We start from the raw sequence: 6,983 nt of genomic DNA on the forward strand, positions 1-6,983 counted from the left end.
AAAGAAAACTTCATGTTGGTAGGCAAGTGAGCAAGATGAAAGCCCTATAAGCTGAAGAAGCAGGTCTGCTGTCTTAGCAGTTAGGTCAGCTGGGATATGAGGGGCAGATATGTCTCCTTTATCTCAGGGTAAATCTATCATCTACCAGAATTGCTGCCAAAGATCCTAATATTTGTTAAACCATTGTCCCTTGGTCCCTGGGCAGCTAAACCTAATAGAGGTTCTTTCTCATGCTGTCTTACTCAGGTCTCTGCAACTAATGGCCAGTCTCTAAAAGATAAAGAGACTTTGACCAAAGAACTTTGTAATGCCCTCCAAACTACCTACTGAGAAGAGGCTGCCATAACTTACCAACTGCATAACAGGACACTAAACTCAGAATCCTCAAGATCTACTTCATTGATTATGTTTTGGGCTTTCAGAGGGAGTAAAAGAAAACAGCAAAGATCAGATATGTGTGGGCTTCAGATTATTTACTGTACATGATTCAATTTCATGTATAATAATATAAAATTCAATATATATTGATTTTATGATTCAATTCAAATTTAAAAACAGGCAAAACAACCCAACAACCCCATTACTGAGTATATAACCAAAGGCAAGAAAATCAGTAAGTCAAAGAGTTATAGGTACTCTTGTATTTATAGCAGCAGCCCTATTTACGATAGCCAAGATTTGGAATCAACAAGTGTCCAAGAACAGATGAATAGATAAAGAAAATTCAGTATGTATATACAATGGAATATGATGCTGCCAGAATAAAGGATGAAATCCTGCCATTTACAACAAGATGGATAAGTCTGAAGGACACGTAATGCTAAGTAAATTAAACCAAGCACACAAAGACAAATTCTTTATGATCTCATACATATGAGAAATCTAAAAAAGTTGATTTAATTGAGGTAGAGAGTAGAATAGTGGATACTAGAGACTAGGGCGGGGCAAGAAGGAAGAAAAGAGAGTTGGGCAAGGTACAAAGCTACAAGTAGACAGGAGGAATGAGTTCTACTGTACTACTGCATAGTGGGGTGATTACAGTTAACAATAATTTATTATGTGTATCAAAATTCCTAGAGGACCCAGTGAAGACTCTTACCACAAAGAAATAACAAATAACTGAACTGATAGGTAATTATCTTAATTTGATTATTATACAATATATACATGTATGAAAACATCACATTGTATCCTATAAATACATACAAATTTTATGTGCCAATTAAAAATAATTTTAAGAGGTAGGCTTGGAGGCATAGTTCTGTAATCCCAAAACTCAGGAAGCTGAGGCAGGTGGATTGCTATGAGTTTTAAGTCAGCTTGAATTACATAGTGAGCTCAAGGCTAAATTGAGTTGCATAGGGAGACCCTGTCTCAAAAAACTAAAATAAAAACAATAATTATTTTACTTATTGATTTTGGTACCTGGGATTGAACTCAGGACCTTGTACTTGCCAGGCAGATACTTAAGCCACTGAGCTATCTCCCTGGCCCAACAATAATTTTAAAAATAGGGCTAAGGAGATAGTTCAGTAGAATAAGTGCTTACCTGGCAAAAAATAATAATAATTTTAAAAATATACAAAAATACTCAACTGTACAGTGTTAGACCCAAGTACCTCTAGAGTGACAGTGGGTACTCATTAGTAGAGAAGCCTTCAAGTTGATAGAAATGATACATGTCTTGATTTTAGTTGTAGTTATTTGAGTCTATAACACAAAAATTCCTGGAGCTGTACCCTTAAAATAAGCACATTTGACTAGGTATATATATCAATTTTTAAAACATTACTAATCTAGGAAAATACATGTTTTAAAAATAAAATGAAATACTCCTAATTGAAACTTTAAAAAATTTTGTTCAAATTGACCCATATTTTGCCTCTATCTTCCCCACACCCTGTCTCCATGAATGTTTCTTTACAAAGGTCTAAAACAGGCAAGATCAAGGTGGTTGCTGTGATACATACCTGTAATTCCAGCAGTAGGGAGGCTGATGCAAAAGGATCACTGTTGAGTTTAAGGCCAGTCTCAGCTACATAGTGAGTTTAAGTCCAGCCTGAACTACATGATGAGATACTGTTCAAAAAAATACAATAAAATAAAATAGCCAATCTGTGATATTATAAGTTGGGAGGATGGTTCCCCTTGGCAGAACGACTAGAAGAGCATACAATGGGGATTTTTAGGGTGCTGCAAATGCTATTTTCTGATCTGAGTGTATTACCCATAGGTTCTTTCTTTGTGACAGTACACTGAGCATGCATGCATCTTAAATCTCCAAGGTTTTATAAGGAACTAATTCATGGAGGTCAAACATGCCTAAAAATTACAAGACAAGCAAGTCACAGATACACATACCTATAATCACAGTACTCGGACAGGATGAGACAGGAAATCATAAATCCAAGCACAGCCTGAGTAACTTAGTGACTTAGTAAGATGCCATCTCAAAATTTAAAAAAGGGTTGGGGATGTAGTGAGCTACATCTTGTGAAGGCCCTGGGTTTAATCCCCAATATCACAAAACAAAACAGATCAAAACAATGGCTCTTAGAACACAGTAAGTTTCTTTTCCTTTGATATTTTTTAAGTTTAGCCTAGAAAAAAAATCTTCCAAATTCAATTTGCTTTTTTTTTTTTTAGTCAAATCTTAATGTTATCAGTTTAGATACTTACTCAGTAAACTTTTCATTTTCTAACCATAAGCAAGGTAAAATCCATCCTAGTTGCCATGGAGTAAGCAATGAGGTTCACTCTTGAGATGAGGTTACAGATGGATGTCATCACCTTTGCCAGGAAGAACCCTAAAGGAAATATAAGAAATATGCATTAGATTCCTGACAAGAACATGTTACTTTAGGGGCTGGGGAGATGGCTTAGTAGAATAAGTACTTCCCTGGTAAGCGCAAGGGCCTCAGTTCAATCCCCGGTTCCACTAAAAAAAAAAAAAGTATGTTACTTTAATAAATACTTGATCCTTTGAAATTATTTTCACTATTGTGGGGGAGCTATTTTTTAAATGAGGGGGTGGGGGTTTCAAAAGAGTTTTGAGGTGGCTCTCAGCCAAGAGGGACTGGATGGAATTTTCTCAGCTTGAGAGTGTCACGTCTGTAATGTTTCATTATATGGAGCTCTAGCTTCAAATCCTTGGTTCTCCTGCGAATCTCTGAATTTTGCAAGCCTCCTTCCTCGACATTAACCCCTATAAGGTTCCTAACAACGGATCTATATGGCATCTCTAACCACAATCTCCCAATCTCCAAAGTTCCAAGTTCCTTATAGTCACCAATATCCCAGTATGTCCAAATCTAACCAAAGAAAACCACTGGTCACTGACTACAAAATTCACTGACACAATCTGATTGCCAAACAGAAAACTGCACAGATCAGTCATGCACCTGTGCTGATCTTCAGTGATAGTCCAATGACTGGAGGCCAATCGCTGATTGCACAATCCTACTTGTTTCCACACTGACAGCTCCAATCACAAACTCGCTGTGACCTCTCTATATCTCTTCCCTGATCTACTAAAGTTAAATCATGAATACCTTTGGATTTCCCATCAAGGATCTAAGAAAGTTTCCATCACTAATGGCCCAAAGCAACTCTTCACACACTGACCTCCACCAACTTTCTCATCATGGAACCCCAAAGTTTTTACAGTTAGCAGTTCCAATAAACAAGATATCATTAACCACAGAATTTAGAACTTCCAGTCTCTGACCCTCTCGAGCTTTCAACACTGAGCCTCAATGCACTCAAAAACAGCGCCTTCGAAAATTTCCACTTGGCCCCACACCCATGAAGATCATAACTAACCACTGGCAGCACCCTGCCAATCAAGCCATCTCATAGAATCCTCGTTTATTAATTCCATACACTGCCAATCTGTCTTCACAGAGCCCCTGCCACTAATTCCCACAAACCTCCGCCCGCCACCACGAAGCGCCAACGAAGCTCAGGAGCCAAATCACTTAACTCTTCGGTTCTCTCGCCTTGACCCTAACGGGTACCCATAGCTGATCCAGTCAGGCCACCGTAGTCCCAGATCATTATCCTGCACAGATTAAAGCTTCACTTTTGCTAATCATTCCCGTTTACCAGGATCCGTGCCCCTAATCCGAATTCTCTCATAACGCCGCCTCATCGCAGTACAAGCTATTCCCAGCCGGAGGAGGCGGCGCGCAGACTCAGTTGCGACTTTGAGGCCCTGAGCCACCACCGAGCAACCTTCCAGAGAACAGGATTCTGGGGTTTCAGAATGTCAATGGGAGGTATGATGGCTGCGCCTTCTGGACGATCACTTGATGGGAACGGCCATATTTAAAACTTTTCCGTACGATTCACCAAGTCCTTCGCTTCACCTAGGGGTAATTCGCTGTTTTAAGATGGGGTGAAGCAAGTGCCTCAAGAATTAGCGACACAGTTCTTGTCACTGCTTTTAGCACCTGAGACGCCTAAACCTCATGTGATCAATTTACAGCAACCTGGACTTAGAAAATGAGATTTCTTTGTCTCCAGAAGGCTGTTAAGTAGGTTGGTCACATACATTTTTATGGCTTCTTGCGCGCAATGGGCGTGGCCATCTCTGAGAGGAGCTCCTTTATGGTAAAATGAAATTTTTTTTAGAGATAGAAACAGGAATTGAAGCGTGGTGAAATCACTGACTCTTAAACTCTGTTGTGGCCTGTGGAGAGGCTGCTCTTCACGTAAGGGCGGAGCCGCGAGGAAGGGTGGGGTAGAAGGAGGAACCAGGGTAGAAAGTTGTTAGACTTTTACTGAAAAGATGTTGAAAGCAGGGTCATTATCTTAAGTGGCTGGCCTCAGAATCCTACCTGAGAAAAAATATGAATGCAAGCATTTTATCAGGTAGGTGAAACAGGAAGGATGGAAATCAATAGAAAGCACCAATGAGCAAATTACCCCGTGAGCAATAGGAGCTCTATTTTGAGCTCCAGGAGATTACATAGAAACCACCTCCAGTGTCCCACCTAAACCCTAAGAAAGCAGGACCTAGGTCGTTTATTCTGCGCTGTTGCTCGGCCCTTGTTTCCAACAGAGATTTGCAGCTGCATATAGTCTGCAGAGGAGGATAATGAGTGATCGGGGGAAGTGTCAGGGTACCAACAGCATTCTCTGGAGTCCTATCTTGAATTTCACCTAAAGCAGTACCCTGCACAGCGCAAGCATTGAAACATCTCTAGAAAGCGTTGTTTATCCTATGAAAATAGTTTTTTGAAAAAATTCTTATTTTGGGGATGCAGTACTGTTCCCATAATCCCAGCTACTCCGGATGTTGAAGCAAGAGGATCACAAATTTGAGCTCAGCTTTGGCAGTTCAGCAAGACCCTGACTCAAAATGAAATGAAGAAATTAGGAAAATAAAATGGGGTGGGTATGTAGCTCTACGATAAAACACTTGCCTAGCACAGTCAAGACCCCAAGTTCCATCCCCAGCACGTGAAAAAAAATCCTAATTTCAATGGTCATGATAAGAATAGGATATAACTGACCTCTAAAGTTGTTTCTAATTTTTTTTTTTTTTTTAGGAACCAGCGATTGAACTCAGGCTCTTTCCCTTGCAAGGGAAGCACTTATTCTACCGACCCATCTCCCTGCCCCTTCTAATGATTCTTAGTATTCACACTCTTGTGTGGTCCCCTCCTATATAATGGCAGAGATGGCCTCTAAGACTAAAGTGATGATGCATCACTGATGAAATTAGGTTATAAAATACACCTTGACTTCTATCATGAAGCTGCTATATTCTTTGGACACTGGGACAATTTATGGAGGGGTCCATATAGCAAGAAACTAGATTTTTAGTCAATGAGCTCTTCCTATTACCAAGTCAATCATCTTGGAAGCAGCTCTTTCAGTTCCTGAGACAACTGCAGGCCTGGCCAATATTTGACTGCAACTGTGTGACTCAGTCAAAACTGTAGGACTTGTTGGTGTCTGGGTGTACCCCTGGGAGAAAGTGCGGCAGGAATAAGGAAAAGATAGACAAGAGACAAGAGCTGGGCTCAGGCTGGAGGTCTGTTTGCCTGATGAGCAAAAGACCTTTCCAACAACAGTTGAGGTGTTTATTTGTACTCTCAGAAGGTTAGTATCAGGAGACACAAGGTTGCCTAGTGACTAGTGGTTGAAACTGCCCAGGCGGGATGTTTTAAGACTGAGGTAGTTTGACCACTTTAAGCACTGAGTCCTTGTCCTGCTCTCCCACATAGAATCGATTTCCAACTTCAGCTGCTCCCAACACAAAGCCATCTAGTTGGGGCTGAGAGTGAAGATAAGTGGTAGAGCACACAAGACCCTGTATTTCATCCCCAGAGCTTGAAAAAAGCCAAACCACCAAAACCCTCCACACAACTATATCAGCAACCAATCCTGGCCCACAGAATGTATTTGAGACCACTAAATATTACCTTTAAGCTGCTGAGTATGAAACAATTTGTTATGTATAAATAAATAACTTTCAAGCTATGGTAAAATACTACATTTGACATTTCTGAATTCCTTAAATAACTTCTTAAATTTGTGCAATTATTAGGAATTCATCTTCTGGGGCTGAGGAGATGGCTCAGTAGAATAAGCACTTGCCTGGCAAGTGCAAGGGCCTGAGTTCAATCCCCAGTTCCACAAAAAAAAAAAAAAAAAAAAAAAAAAAGAAAGAAATAAAGAAAGAAATTCATCTTCTATATGATAGAAAAACTGGACTATGACTCTGATAGATTTTAACAAGTTATATAAACTTTAGCCTTATAGCATTTGAATATATCATTTGCAGATAATAATATAGTGGTTTTGTGACAGTGCTTTGAAGTGATTATTAGTGGTTAGGAAAAGGGACTGTAGAGTGCCTATTAACATGTGTGCCCTGTTTCTAGTTGCCCACTCATTTCAGTGGCTGGTCATAGTCTAGGATAAACTGATGAAGTTGCACAATTGATAAATTGCCATTCAACCACATGATGTCA

At 39.8% G+C, this 6,983-nt stretch overlaps 1 long non-coding RNA gene across 1 annotated transcript; it reads right to left on the reverse strand.

Annotated features, from left to right (window-relative positions):
• Nucleotides 1-2,050: 2,050 nt before the first annotated feature.
• Nucleotides 2,051-4,186, reverse strand: LOC111818224. The gene is made up of 3 exons (XR_002822259.1): nt 4,105-4,186; nt 2,680-2,807; nt 2,051-2,079 (listed from the first exon to the last, which is right to left on the reverse strand). It is a non-coding gene; the product is annotated as an uncharacterized LOC111818224 (long non-coding RNA).
• Nucleotides 4,187-6,983: the final 2,797 nt, after the last annotated feature.

This window comes from Octodon degus, unplaced genomic scaffold (assembly GCF_000260255.1).
Source record: "Octodon degus isolate 3935 unplaced genomic scaffold, OctDeg1.0 scaffold00083, whole genome shotgun sequence".
Taxonomy (NCBI): domain Eukaryota; kingdom Metazoa; phylum Chordata; class Mammalia; order Rodentia; family Octodontidae; genus Octodon; species Octodon degus.